We start from the raw sequence: 16,516 nt of genomic DNA, 5'->3' as shown, positions 1-16,516 counted from the left end.
AATAATACATCTTGTAGTAATGCCATTCTCTTCTCTCTATTCAATCTTCTTCTATTATTGATCTTGATGATTCCACCCTTCTCATCACCCATCTCTGTTTCCCTTTCTTCCTGCTTTCACAAGAAACAAATTCAATTTTCCAACTAATTAACACCACATTTTTTTTTGTTTAATTTCCGTTGAGAGCTTACTTTTTCATGAATCGATGATTGTTTCGGTATCTGAAATTGAGGCTTGGCACGAACTCTAGCATTCATTTTTTCTCAGTCTGTCTGTGAAAGCAAAACAGAGCAAGAATTAATCAAAACAGAGCTTGCAAAAAAACAAGAATGGAAACAGACAGTGAGTGAACCATTTTCCATTACTTGTTAAAGAATCAAGAACAAAGAAACGAAAACAAGAATTCCTAGAAAATGGAAAGAATCAGAAGAAGAAAACAAAAGACAAGTGGGAAGAACTATTTTGGTGTCCTCTGTTTTCTTGTGTTGGTTTGTCACCTTGGATTTTTTAAAGCTCTTTCCCAACTTGTTACATATGAAACAAAGGAAAAAGGTGAGGCTGCTTCCAACTCTTTTTTCTTTTAACATTACTTTTGTCTTGGAGGTTTTGCTTTGTACCTCAATTATACTTTACCAATTCTTTTTCTTTACTTCCAATTTGTTAATAAATCAAGGTAAACACAGAAAATTAAAAAAACCATTTTAAGACATGGAGTGAGTTATTATAGATTATTTTAGTTTGATTTTTTATTGTATGTACCCTTACGTGAAAAGTATTTTAGTTTGAGAACAAAATTATAAACACCGTATAAAGAATAAAAAATGATAAACGGTAAGAATTGAAAACGAAAGGTTCTGAAATAATGTCTACGGTAGATAATTAGTATAGTATTTAATGTAGCAATGAGTTTTATATAATTCTTTTCCCAAACAGCTTCTCAGTGGTTCACTAATAATTGGTTAGTTACATCCATAAAATAAAACGAGAGTAGCTTATCAAATTAAAGATTCATGGATGGCAATAGAATTGGGAGTTTTAGCTCACCCAAGAGTCAAAATCGTAAGAAATGTAAATAACATAAATAAAAAAATAACTTAAGTTTCGAGGTGTTGTCTTTGACCGTCATCTTCTCTTTTCAAATTCCTTTTTGTTACAATATTTGCTATTTGTCACTCACCTCTTTTCTTTTTTTGATACAATGTTTACTATTTTTTACTTAAACAAAAATAGTTTGCATTCAAATATAAACTATTATAACGTCCTATATTGAGATATTATGCACCTCCAATAGTAACTATTATAATTCATTAACTATTATATCCTAACTATAACAACCAATTCATCACTCCAAACACATACCTTTTTATTCTTTACTTCAATCCAGTTTTAGGTTTTTAAAATGTTACAATTTTGTTTCTGAAATTTGAATTATGTTTTAATTTGATTCCTCCCAACTAGGTTTTTAATAATACTTTTGCCTTGGGGTCATACTTTGCACTCAATCACACTTTTCAAAATCTTTTTTTATTTTCAATTTTAGTAACAATTTAGGCCATGATTACGTTTTATAAATCTAAAAAGTAGGTTCATTTGATAACATTTGTCATTGATCCTGTGTTCTGTGATGTAATGGATGTCGTGCTCTAGTCAAATTTATAATCAACAAAAGCAATATGATTATAGAGTTAGGAGTGATCAATTCGATTTTGTTTGAAATTTTACGTGAGATCCAGCGGTCAACTTTGTTATATACTTGTTTATTTAATTTTTTTATATTATTTATTACTTAACATAACCCTAACAACTTGTTTAAATAATCCAACAAGCATTGATGGCATTTAATTAAAGTCTTCAAAGATAAAGAACCAAAGGTTTGAAAAACAAATCTATTACATAAGATTACAAATCAAATAACCTAATATGTTTAGCTAATGTTACATCATAATTACTAGATTTCATAACCTTAATGAGTGGTTAGATTTTTATGATCTCATTATTATTATTAGAACTCATGTGCATGACCTCACTTTCATAAGTAAATCAAAGGTGGGTGTGATTTTGAACTTTATCTAAAGTTAATATCAATTATAAAAACTCTTAAAACACTAAAGGAAAATACTTTCCAATAATACAACAAAATTCTAAACTCTTTCTTCAAAGAAAAGAGATGAATGATACAAAAAAAAAAAAAAAAATCATAAGGAGATCATTATTGGGGTTAAGATGTTGATATATGTCCAAATACTCATTGTCTCACATGATTATAAGATTTGGCTACGATGACCATTTCTCTTTGGAAAACAGATAAAGAGCAACGTGAATTTCTTTTTTCAATATTAATTTATACTCTTAAATCTTAGAAGTTATATCAATTAACATTTTTTTGTGCCGTCTATAGTCGGCCAGGTGTCTTTTTCCAAAGTCATTTATATAGCAAATTACCTCATCCTTTAAATAAAAACTTAATCAAATTGCTAATCTAACTCTTAATGCACTATCTTAACACTTAATCTAATTTAATAATCCTTTCTTCAAACAATGACAAGAATTCTTTAATACAAAACTTGAAGACGAATGACACACTTTAATCCAAAGTCAAATAGCTTACATTTTTATTTGTGTCATTTATACTCCTACCGGTTTTCTTTTTACCACTTAAGTTTGTATAGCCAACCTATTTTTCCTATAACCATGTCCATGGGAAATCACCAAATTTGTTAAATAAAAACTTAATCCTTATAGTGCACTATCGTAACAGTACAAATCCAATTTGATAATCCTTTCGTTAAACAATAGAAAGAGTTATTTAATCCAATACTTGGAGTAAGATGTCAATGTCACACTTCAATCCAAAACTCTCATACCCTAATTTTTGTTTTTTTCGTCTATAGTCCTTCATGTGTCTTTTTCCAATTTCATTTGTATATCAAACGTTTGTTCCTATATCCATGTCCATGGAAAAGCACATCATCTCTCGAGTAAAAACTTTATCCAATAGGCTAAATTTTCACTCATAGTACACTATATCGAAACCTAATCCAAATTAATAATCCTTCAAACAACAAGAGTTTTTTAATCCAAAACCCAAAAATCACACAACCTAACATTTCTTTTAGTGTCGTCTACAATCATCCATATGTCTTTCTCCAATTACATTTGTATAACAAAATAGTTTTCCCTATATCTATGTCTATGACAAATCCCCTCATTCCTCAAATAAAAACTTTATTCAGTAGACTAATCTCACTTTTATTGCACTATCTCAACACTTGATCAAATTTAAAAATCATTTCTCCATACAATGACAAGAGTTATTTAATCCTAAACTTGAAGTATAATGACATACTTCAATCAAAAACTCTTGTATCCTAATTTTTTTTATGTCATCTATAGTCCTCCATGTGTTTTTTTCCAATGTCATTTGTATAACCAAACATTTTTTCCTATGTTCATGTCCATGAAAAATCATCTCATCCCTCAAATAAAAAACTTAATCTAATAGGCTAATATCACTCTCAGGGGACTATCTCTAACACTTCTTCAAATTTAATCCTAAACTTGAAATCCAATATCACACTTATATCCATAACTTTCATATCCTATTTTTTGTTAATGTGTTGTCTATAGTCCTTCATGTTGTCTTTTTCCTATATTATTTGTGTAGCCAAATGGTTTTTCTCTATATTTATGTCCATGACAAATCACCATATCCTTTAAATAAAAACTTAATCTAGTTGGTTAATCTGACTCTTAGTGCACTATTTCAACACTAATTCAAGTTGATCTTTTATCAAAACAATCACAAAAGATATTTAATTTTGAACTTGAATTCCAATGTCACACTTCAATCCAAACTTGCATATCTTAACGTTTCTTTTAAAATTGTCTCACCTATAGTCCTCTTTGTGTCTTTTCCCACTTACGTTTGTGTAGCCAAACTTTTTTACCTATATCTATGTCCACGACAAATCACCTTATCCTTTAAATAAAGTCTTAATCTAATAGGCTAATCGCATTTTTTCTTAGCACTATCTCAACACTAATCAAATTTGATAATTTCTCCAAACAAATGACAAGAGTTCTTTAATCCCAAATTTTTCGTCTCTTGCCACACATGTGTCTTTTTCCAATTTTATTGTACAACCAAACATTTTTTTCTATATCCATGTCAAAAGAAAATGACCTCATACCATAAATAAAAGCTTAATCTAGTAGCCTAATCTAACTTTTTGTGCACTATCTCAACACTTAATCCAATTTGATAATCATTTATTTAAATAATTGCAAGAGTTTTTTAATCCAAGACTTGAAAGTACAATGTCACACCTCAATCCATACTTTTCTTTTTAGGTCGTGTATTGTCTTCGATGTGTCTTTTTCCAATGTCATTTGTATAGCCAAACTTCTTTTCTCTATATCCATTTAACCAACGAAACACCACATCCCTAAAATAAAAACCTAATCAAATTTGATAATTCTTTACAATGATACGAGTTCTTTAATCCAAAACATGAAGTCCCATGCCACACTTTAATTCAAAAGTCACACTTATACATTGCCTCATCTGCAACTAACATATAAAGAAGAAGATGCATGCACAAAGGACCTGTATTGACAGAAAAATTTGTATGCCTAGACCCAACTCTACCATACGAGAATTAGTATCATTTAATATCAAGTATGTAGCAAAAAAAAAAAAAAAGTCACCTTTTCAAAGTTAAAATGTAAGGGAAGGTGCAAGAACAAAATAATAAACAATGAAGCTGCAAAATATAATTAATTACCAAAAATTTATGTTTGGCAAAAGAAAAAGTTTCCAAAAATAATTTGTCGAAAGTAAATTAGGAAAAATCCACATTTTACATTATTATTATGGAACAAATATAATTATACATGGTAAATTGTTTTATTTAATGAAAAAGTAATAATATATATAGACATGGCAGGACCTAAATACTGTACAGATATCTCCGAATATTTGAAGACTACATGAATAAAAGAAAACAGAAATGTATAAGGAAAGCCAGCTTACCTTTCTCTCCTTCTCTTCCTTGGACTCCTAACCATGTGACTTCCTCTTCTGAGGTTCAGTTCTCAAGTAGCTAGTATATTTCACTGTCTACTTTTCGACCATGAGGTAGAAAGTTCATCGGTAGCTTCTCTTTCCCTGAAGTGTTATCACATGATTAATGAAACTAAGAGCTCTTGTAACAGTTTTAGCCAATTTCTTTCTTCTGGTCATTTCAGAAGCCATGTTCTTCCTAGGATGGTTATTGAGATTAGAACATATAGAGGCAATAGTCTCACAGTCCCAAACTTCAGATTCAACACTGTTCTCCTCAAATACAAATTCATCTTTAATGCCATTATCTTCATTTTGATACTTCTCAGCATGCATATTCCATACACCGGTGAATTACATCACTGGCAGACTGTAAAATCTCTTTATCTTCTACTCCTTTACCACTCAATATATTCGCTGGAGCCTTACATCCTTGCTCAAGCTCCAAATCATCCTTACTATGATTGCTAAGGGCATGATTGAGCTTTTGGGCAAGGGACTCGTCCTCTTTGGCTATACAGGGTTCGTCACAATCAATGCCACCACTGTTGCTAGATGCTAGTCCTAGTTCAACAGCTGCATCCATAAAAAACAGTGAGGTAAATATAAAATCCTAACAGATAACTATTGGCACACTACAACATATTGGGCTTTTAATAACCCTCCAACATAGCCCATTTTAAATTGGGCTATTGAAAAGGAAAAAAATAATTAAAATAATTAAACAAATAACCTGCGCGCAATAAAGCCCTAAAATATTTTCTTTTCGATCGTCATTCACTGCGTGCGATAGCCGGTCGTCTCTCTATTTGTATAAGGGAACTCACCGTCGACATTACACTTGAAGCCTAATGATTCGAGGTTAGCCTTCTTCTTCCTTTCTAGGTTAGAAACTTGACTGAATCATTAGGTTAGGCAATGAAGCTGGAAATATATTTCCTTTTTTACACAACTGCAACATGATCAGTATGTTTTAGTTAATATATTTAGATTATGAGTTCAAAGTTCAAAAATAAAATAACAACAATTTATGTACATTGTTTAGTTTCTTATGAATCACCACAATGATATCACGAACTACTTTTACCCTAAGCTGTAGTTGACGTGGCACTGTGGAAGCATTATTACTACATTACCTATGCTGAGTTGGACAACTTTATTTGAAAAAAATTATATAAAAATAGATCAAACCTTAGCTGAAGTGTCATAAAATAACATGATGGAACAGGGATAACATTATTATAAAGGAAATTTATAATAATGTATTTAGTATCAAATAGTTTACTATTTTGACGATTAATTAATAAGAGTAGTATCCATGTTCCTTTTCATTTCTTCCTTGACTTCTTTTGATATTCTTTTTTCTAAAGTAGTGCTTGTTGACCAAGTCATTGACGATTGAACTGGTCATTCAATTAAGTGCACCAACATCTAAAAAATGTTTAACAAAGATTGGGTATATTTAAATCGGTATGAAATTAACTAACTTTTAATATTGAGTTAACCTCAAATGCATATTTAACTAAATTAACTTTATTTAATAGTGTTACGAATGAGTATATGGAAGGAGCATGGGATTTTCTGCAAGAAGTGAAGAAAAGGAAGGCAAATGTCAATAAATTTTTATGCGCATGTAAAGATTGTAGAAACATGGTGCATTGTGATTTTCAAATCATATATGAGCACTTGGTCATTAAGGGAATGGACCCTACATATAACTTTTGGTACCATCATGGGGAAGTTTGTGAAGGAGATGAAATGGAAAATGAAGTTGATGATAGTTTTATGTGTGAAGCAACAAACTTCTATGAGAGCACATATATGGGAGAAGAGGACATCATTCATGACAATTCTACATCAAGGAAGGAAAACAATTTTTCTCAAAAGGTGGAAGAGGCAAATACGCCATTGTATAGTGGTTGTACGAAGTATACAAACATGTCAATAATTGCAGCATTGTACGAACTGAAAACTTTTAATGGTTTGGTCAGATACAAGCTTCACTAGCCTTTTGGGGATTTTGCATGACATGCTCTCAATGGACAATGTTATTTCAACATCTATTTATGAAGTTAGAAAATAAGGAATATGAAGTTAAAGATTGTTGCCTATTTAGAAATGAGAATGAAAAGTTAGAAAGTTGTCCTCATTATGCAAGTTCAAGATGGAAGGTTGATGAACGAACAAACCAAATCAAACAAGGTGTACCCGCCAAGGTATTAAGATACTTTTCTTTCATTCCACGACTTACGAATATTTAAAATAAATGAAGTTAGTGAAAGTTTACGTTGACATTGGAGCTATAAAAGTACTGATGGAAAGATTAGACATCCCATTGACTCTGTTGCATAGGAAACAATTGGTAAAAAATGGTCTGAGTTTTTAATGGATCCACGTAATCTTAGGTTGGGCCTTGCTACAGATGATTTTAACCCATTCTCCAATTTAAGTAATCAGTATAGTTGTTGGCCGGTCATGCTTGTTACTTACAATCTTCCTCCTTGGTCATGCTTGTTACTTACAATCTTCCTCCTTGTTACTAAGTATTCCTCCAACTGGTCCAATGCCTTCTCCATCGGTAAATTTATTTGTAATAGGATGAAAATTGTTTATGATGTCATTATCTTCTTCTTCTAGTATCTCATATTTGTCTTTTGACAGAGTATCAATAACAACAGTTAAATTAAGTGCAAGTTATTAGATTGGTATGACTCGAGAGAGATTGTTGCTGAAGGAAGATGGTCTTCTAATGATCCAACTGCTTTGGTTCATCATGTTCCTATTGGTCCACATGCGTTTAGAGTATGAGTTGATGTAGCAACGAAACCAAACGCATATTTGTGAAGGCCAACATCAGAAATGACATGTATTGAAGAAGTTTTGGGAAGTACAGTTGCATGGCCATCTGATAAAGTGATCATTCGTATGTTGTTTAATTCTAATCTTTCTTATCTACATTTGTTAAAGATCTTCTATACTTGTTTAATTAATATATGTTTTATAAATTTATGTAGGTGAATGAAATGGAGTCGTCTTAACCAGAGGTTTAAAGATTGTACTGCTACGACGAACTTTGTTTATACACTTATGATGAACTTTGTTTGTATTTTGAAGGTTACTTTGTGTGCATGGTTGATACATTATTTACTAATATGTGTATTTTGATTGTTAATGTGTGCAGTTGGAAAATTTAGAATGACTACTATGTTTGGTAATTTTAATACATTATGAATGGAAGGAAAGTTTGTATCTTTCAAAATGCTTCCTATTCCACTCTTTCCCTTCAAACTTGAGGATATGTTTGATAGTAATCTTGATTAGTACAACAATATTAATCAGAGTGGAAGTTAAATACCATTATTATAGCTTTATTACAACTGAAAATACTACATTATAACTTAATATTATAGCTACAAATCCTATGTTATAGCTGAAAATCATAGCTATAAATACTATACTATAGCGTCGAAAAAAGGCTATTATAACTGAAAATTATAGCTATAAATACTATACTATAGCGTCGAAAAAGGGCTATTATATCAAAGATAGCACATTATTTAAGCTATATAAACTTATTATAGCAACCTATATAAGCTATACCTTCAAACTCTACGATAGCACTCATTATAGCTTCAGAAAAACGTTATAAAAAGCCCCAGACTTTTAATAACATGGGCTGTCAGGACTTTCGGAAAACGCTATAAAAGGTCTATTATAACGTTTTTCGTTAGCTATCGTATATGTTATTTCTTGTAGTGGTAGAAAATATGTTAACAAATATCTTAATCAAAGAAGAAAAGGGAATCATTGGTCCCATGACTAGCTCGTAATCATTGAGATGAAAAATTGTAAGGGTTACTCCTCAAGGCATAACCTTCCACAACCTCCCACTAAAATATTCCAGAATACTACACTCACGTTCTCTAGTAATTCCTTGTTGATTTATTGTCAATTAGCCCAATAAATGACTAAATACAAACAGGATGTGTGAAAAAAAAAAACAAAGTGATCCCTCAGAGAGTAACTCCAGTTAAAAAAACAGAAGTTCTGGGCAAAAAATTACTCAAGACCTAGCTTAGATATTAAAAATGTATTAAAAAAGAGTGAAAGTTGGAATTAAAAATCATTATTAGTAAATATGAGGGTGTATACTTGAAGTACAAAAAATCAAACCACAATCTGAAATTTTCAAACAAAAGCATTCTTCAATATTTATGCCATAATTGAAACTCTGAACCCAAACAAGTAGAGTACAAAATTCAGAACAAACCAAAAAAAGTTAATAAAGAATCAGAACTCTAAAGAACTGCAATGCATAAAGATTGGGAACTCACAGTGTCAGATTGATCGTCCAAAAGCCAACGAGTTTGTGACATATAAACATCCCAGCCATCGCCTGCTTCTTCTAAATGTTCCATATCTGCATTCTAAAAAATGTGGTCACCAGAAGGTTTGTTGTTAATTAAAAGGCATTCTCCCGTTCTATCATCATCCTCAACCACCACACTAAACTTATCGTTCGTTGTGTCATCCTCCCCACCTTCACCCAAGTTTGCCTGAACAACAAAGCCTTCAGAACCAAATCACGATAAATTACAGTCATCAAGAAGTGCAACTATTTCAGGGTCAACAACATTTTGAACCCTGACTCCAACAATCTTGGAAGCAACTTTGTAGACGTTCTCAGCGACATCAACATTCACTCTAGAAACAATCATTCTGGAGGTGTCATAAGCCTACAAAACAATCGAAGAAATGCCATTATACGAAAGGCAAAAAATCTTATCCAGAGACAACACAAAAGCTTCCCAAAATGTTGCTTATTTTTCAGAAATAGGTAACCACAGTATAATGCTGGATATGCTAACTTATGTATCCAGTCTATATTACGAATAATTATGAATACAACCCAAATCCCAAAACATAGTTTGTATTCTGAATCAAATAAAACAACCAACCTTCTCATCGTGTGGAATATGATTCAGCCTGGCCTTGGGGTTCGAATAAAATGTTGAACCACCACCAGTATTCTTAATCTCCCGAAGATGCAACAAACAATATTGTAGCCATCATCGGGGAACTCAAGCTCTAAAATCTTTCTTCTATCATTTTCTGGTGACGACGTTCCACCAACTTCCCCACGAGACTGCATACATGACCTAAAACCTCCATTCTCCTCATCATAATTCATAGAAGCATCGGCAAATGTTGAGTTAGGATCTTCATCGTAGCAGGTAGAATCGGAAGCATAGACAGGACCATTACCAAAGAAGCAGGGAGAGTATAAGCATGAACAAAAACACGGTTGGTGGCAGCAGTTCCATCATAATATGAAACAGTCCTCAAACATTGATAAACAAAAAAAAAAAAAAAAAAAAAAAAACAAAAAAGCAAAAACTTTTGAACCTAGACCAAAAAGGAGGGTGAGTGCAGTTGGTCGGATCGGAGTTACAGTCGCCAGCGTCTTCTAGGAGAGGGTGAGCGGCTGGAGGTCGTCTGATTAGAGGGGAGGGGTCGAACATTGAAGATTGGAGGGTTCCTCAAACAATAACAAGAGTTCCTCAATCCAAATTTCTCTTGCATGGATGAATAAATTTAAGTTTTGTTGTTTATATTAGCTTGCTTGATATGACTTTTATGTTTCAGTCTCCATTTTTGTGGCTTGCCAAAGGGAAGTTTTTTATCCGACTTTCTTTAAGTTCTAGATGGCACTAACAGGAAAAGTTTTAAGGCAACTAGCTGCTTCTCCTGGGCACTTCTTGTTCTCCTCTCATATTAAAGATATGAATGAGCAAGTTATTATATTCAAATGGGCTTCTCTTGAGAGAGTTGTCAAGTTTTTGATATGACTTTAGCTTTCTACTGTTGTTTCGTATTGAAAAGGCTTTATTTCGATCATTACATTTCTGTTTGACTTCGTCTGTTTAGGCTTTCTTCTTCTTGTTGCCTAAGTTTTCACTTTAATTTGTATTCCCCCAATTCTTTTGCTCTTCTTACGATACTCTTTTACTTTGAGCTTTTAGTCTCATATAATATCATTAAAAATGAGGCTTAAATCCTAAACTAAGAGTCCAATGTCAATGTCATACTTCACTAAGAGCTTTAAGTCCAATGTCGAGAGTGGTCAAGTTTTTGCTATGTTTTAAGCATTCTACAATTGTTTCATCTTGTAAAGGCTTTATTCTGTACGTTTCTGTTTGACTTTGTTTATTTAGACTTTCTTCTTCTTGTTGTCTAAATTTCCTCTAGTTCCTTTGCCCTTAGTACAATACTCTTGTAAGTCTCATATATTATCATTAAAAAAGAGGTTTTAATCCTAAACTAAGAGTCCAATGCCACACTACAATCCAAAACTCTTGTATCTTCACTTTTTTCTGTTTTGTCTATGAGTCCTCCATGTGTTTTTTTAAAACATCATTTGTGTAGCAAAATTTTTTTTCGTATATTCATGCCTCGGGGCAAAACACCTCATCCATTTAAAAAATCTTAATCCAATTGGCTACTCTCACTCTTATTGCACTATCATATCACTAATCCAATTTGATAATCTTTTATCCAAACAATCGCAAAAGATACTTAATTTTAAACTTTAAGTTCAATGTCACACTTCAATCCAAAAGTCACATATTCTAACTTTTCTTATTGTGCTGCCTATAGTCCTTCATGTGTCTTTTTCCAATGTCATTTTTATAACCAAATATTTTTTCATATATTAATGTCCACAACAATTCACCATCCCCTTAAATAAAAGCATAATTCAATTGGCTTATCTGACACTTAGTGCACTGTATCAACACTAATCAATTTTGATAATCACTTAGTGCACTATCTCAACACTAATCCAATTTGATAACCCTTTTTTCAAACAAAGGCGACAATTCTTTAATCCCAAATTTGTAGTCCTATGCCACAATATAATAAAAAAACTCTTAGACATAAACTTCTTCTTCTTCTTTTTTTTTTTCTTTTTTTTTTATTTTTATATCTAGTCACCCAATGTCCTTTTCCAATTATAACCAAACATTTTTTCCTATATTCATTTCAACGACAAATCAACACATAAATTAAATAAAAACTTAATCCATTTGGATAATCTCACTATTAGTGCACCATCTCAACATTTAATCAAATTTAATAATCTATTCTCCAAACAATGGCAAGAGTTATTTAATCATATACTTATTGTCCAATGCCACACTTCAATAAAAAAATTCTCATCACAGGCGTCTCACTTTTCTTGTTTTCTTCTTCTTTTTTCTTGTCTTTTATTTTGGTTTTTTTTTTTTTTTTGTTATCTATAGTCACCCATGTGTCCTTTTCCAATTATAACCAAACATTTTTTCCTATATTCATTTCAACGACAAATCAACACATCCCTCAAATAAAAACTTAATCCAATTGAGTAATCTCACTTTTAGTTCATTATCTCAATACTTATCCAATTTGATAATCATTTCTACAAAAGAATAGCAAGAACTTATTTATGCTAAACTTAAAGTCCAATGCCAAATTTCAATCCAGAACTCTCATATTCTAACTTTTCATTTTGTGTCATCTATAAACCTTTATGTGTCTCTTTCCAATTTTATTTGTATAGTCAAACATTTTTTCTTATATCCATGTCACGGCAATTCACCCCATCCCTCAAATAAAAACTTAAGTTAGTAGACAAATTTCAATCTTAGTGCACTAACTCAATACTTAATTAAAATTGAACAAACCTTTCTTCAAACTAAATTGAATAATCCTTTCACCAAACAATGACACAAGTTCTTTAATCCAAAACTCGCACATCCTTACCCTTTTTTTGTGTCGTTTATAATCCTCTATTTGATTTTTTCCAATTTCATTTATCTAGCAAAACTTATTTTACTATATACTTGTCTCCAACAAATCACGTTATCCCTTAAATAAAAACTTAATCCAATTGGCTAAGCTCACTCTTAGTCATAATAAGAAAGTGGACAAAGAAAATATCAAAATAAAAGACAAGAAAAAAACAAGAAAATTGAGAAGACATTGATGAGTATTGATTTGGTTTTTAGAAAATGATGGTACCAAAAAGTTTTTACTACCCATCATTACCCTAGTCTGGCTCAAGGGAAATGATGGGTAATACAAACTTTTTGGTATAATCCTCTGCTAAAAACAAAATCAATAATCATCACCGCCTTCTCACTTTTCTTGTTTTTTTTGTCTTTTGTTTTTGTATTTTCTTATTCCACTTTCTTACTTTGGTATTTGCCCTTTCCACTTTCACTTTTCTTCCTTTCCTACTGCCTCATAACTTAATTCTATTTGATAATCCTTTCTATGCTCCTTAATGTGTATTTTCTCAATATCATTTGTATACCCAAACTTTACTTTCTATATCCATGTCCATGGTAAATAACCTCATCCGATAAATGAAAACTTAATCCAATCGACTAATATCGCTCCTACTGTACCGTATCAACACTAAATCCCATTTGACAATCATTTCTACAAACAATGACAAGAGTTACTAAAATGTAATTTTGACATCCAGAACTCTCATATCCTAACTTTTCTTTTTGTGTTGTCTACAGTCCTGCATGCCTCTTTTTCCAATTATATTTTCATAGCCAACTTTTTTTTTCCTATAACCATGTCCATAAGATCTCATTTAATCCCTTAAGTAAAAACTTAATCCTATTGGCTAATCTCACTCTAAGTGCATCATCTCAACACTTAATCCAATTTGATAATTCTTGTTCCAAACGATGGCAAGACTTCTTTAATCCAAAACATGAAGTTCAATGCCACACTTCCATCCAAAACGTACATATCCTGACTTTTCTTGTTGTGTTTCGTTTATAGTTGTCAATGTATCTTTTTCCAATTATATTTGTAAAGCCAAACTTCTTTTCTTATCAACATGTCCATGAGATCTCACATAATCCCTTAAGTGAAAACTTAATCTAATTAGCTAATCTCACTCTTAGTGCACTGTCTCCACACTTAATCCAATATTATAATCCTTTCGCAAAACAATGGAGAGAGTTCTTTAATCTAAAACTGGAAGTCCAATGACACACTTCCATCCAAAACTCACATATCCTTGCTTTTCTTCTTGTGTTATTTATAGTCGTCTATATGACTTTTTCCAATTATATTTGTAAAGCCAAAGCTTTTTTTCTATAACCATGTCCTTGGCATCTTACCTAATCCCTTAAGTAAAAACTTAATTTAATTAGCTAATTTCACTCTTGAAGCGTTGTCTTCACACTAAATCCAATTTTCTTTTTGTGTCGTCCATAGTTCTCCATATGATTTTTATTTTTCAATTTCATTTCAATAGCCATTTTTTTTCTTATCCATGACCAAGGCTAATTTATTTGAAGAAATGAAAAGACTTGTGTAATCAAAAACTTATAATTGAATAGATGCTAATCTTATCAATGTCCTTTTCCTTGTTCAGTGGAATGGTGTATTATTATCCTCTCATATCCATGTCCATGAGAAATCACTTATAATGCACTATCTCAACACTTAATCCAATTTGATAATCCCTTCCTCAAAGGATTGCAAGAGTTCTTTAATAAAAAACTCGAAATCCAATGCCAACACTTTGGTCCAAAACTTCTATATTCTATAAGTTCTTTTTTTTTGTGTGTGTGCAATCAATAGTACTCGATGTGTCTTTTTCCAATTTCATATGTATAACTTAACTTTTTTATCGCATATCCATGTCTCCAGCAAATCGTTTCATCTCTTATATAAAAATTTAATCAAATTCGTAGCTTTTAATCCAAAATTCTTGTATCCTATTTCATCTTCTTTCCTCGCAACACACATAATCATAAACTTGCATGTTAAGATAGTCTTTTTTTTCTTGTTATGTGTATTCACCTAATAGTTCTACATCTGCGTGTTTTTCTATTTAACTTATGTGGTCTAGTGTTATATTTCAATATTCAAATCCATGACATATCGCTTAATCACACTTACTCTACCCTATTAATCCTTCACTTAAAGAATGAAAAAAGTTTTTCTATCGAAAACTTAAAGTCCATATCACACTTTAATCCAAAATTCTCATTCCCAACTTACGTTTCTTCCATGTAATAGGTCTCCATGACCATTTTTTAAATTTTATTTCAGAAAACCATCTTCTTTTCCCAAATTCATGACCAAAGCATATCATTTCGTGCCTTATATTGACACTTAACCCAATTGGCTAATCTTTTTTCCAAAGAATAAAAGGACACTTAAAACATCGGCTAATCTTTTTTCCAAATAATGAAAGAACTTCTTTAATAAAAAACTTGTAGTCCAATCTCACTTTTCAATCCAAAATTCTCATTTATCTTAACTTATCTTTCTTTTCCTAGTTTAGTTGCATGGTCTATTATTATCCTCTCATATTTGTGTCCATGACAAATCATTTAGTGGACTATCTCAACACTTTGTCTGATTGGCTAATCATTTATCCAAAGAATGAGAAGATTTCTTTAATAAAGAACTTTTAGTCCAAATTCACACTTTAGTCCAATGTTATATTCCCTTGTCCATGTCTATGACATATCACTTAATGTAATATTTGAGCACTTAATTCACATCGATAATTCTTCATCTAAAGACCGACAAAATTTCTTCAATGGAATACTTGAAGTCCAATTCACACACCAAGGCGAAATTCTTTTATTGTCAAAGGCAAATCTCTGTATGCATTATATTAAACTTAATCTAGTTGGCTACTCTATTGTCTGAATTGGGAGATTTATCTTTCATGGTTGATCTTTGTTTTGTATTGGGTTGTGGTTGCTTATCTATTGTTCTATTTCCTTTTTCATATTATTCATTATCATTTTCTAGTAGTTTTAAGCATTATTCTCTTTTCATTTTATCAATGAAAAACTATCTTTCCTTTCTAAGAAAACGTTACATAAAAGTGTCTTTAAATTACCTTTTACATCCTATTTGTTGCTTATTCAGACCCATTTTTAGTTCTCTTATGCTTACTTTGTATTCTTTCATTTGATCTAAGATAAAAGCTAGGATTTTCATTATAGAAAAAAAAAAACCAAACAAAACAAAAGCTAACTTGAACATTTATGTAGCTTTGCCTGTTGAAATTAGTTTAGCTTTATAAGTTAACTTGAGAGTAATTTCCTATTCTACTTTTAAGAATGTACAAGTTATACCACTTAAGTATACAATTCAATTTATTGAATTCTATAAATGAATACTCTCCATAAACTTTAGCAAACATTTATCAATTATTTCACTTGTTAACAAACATAGACATCTGTACTACGAGTTAATATTCAGAATGAAGTATTGAGATTATTCAAGCATGGGTTTGAGAATTTACTCAATGATGTTATATTCCTCATTACATCCAACAGACTGGCACCCCGCACCACTATACTCTTCATGACCATTGATTTCAATCTTGCCTTTGAGCCATTGTATCCCTACACTCACAAAGAT

General features: G+C 31.4%; 1 pseudogene; it reads right to left on the bottom strand.

Annotated features, from left to right (window-relative positions):
- Positions 1-5,146: 5,146 nt before the first annotated feature.
- Positions 5,147-10,253, bottom strand: LOC127143832 (uncharacterized; annotated as a pseudogene).
- Positions 10,254-16,516: the final 6,263 nt, after the last annotated feature.

This window comes from Cucumis melo, chromosome 11 (genome assembly GCF_025177605.1).
Source record: "Cucumis melo cultivar AY chromosome 11, USDA_Cmelo_AY_1.0, whole genome shotgun sequence".
NCBI classification, from domain to species: domain Eukaryota; kingdom Viridiplantae; phylum Streptophyta; class Magnoliopsida; order Cucurbitales; family Cucurbitaceae; genus Cucumis; species Cucumis melo.
This window is presented reverse-complemented; position numbering and strand designations above follow the sequence as displayed.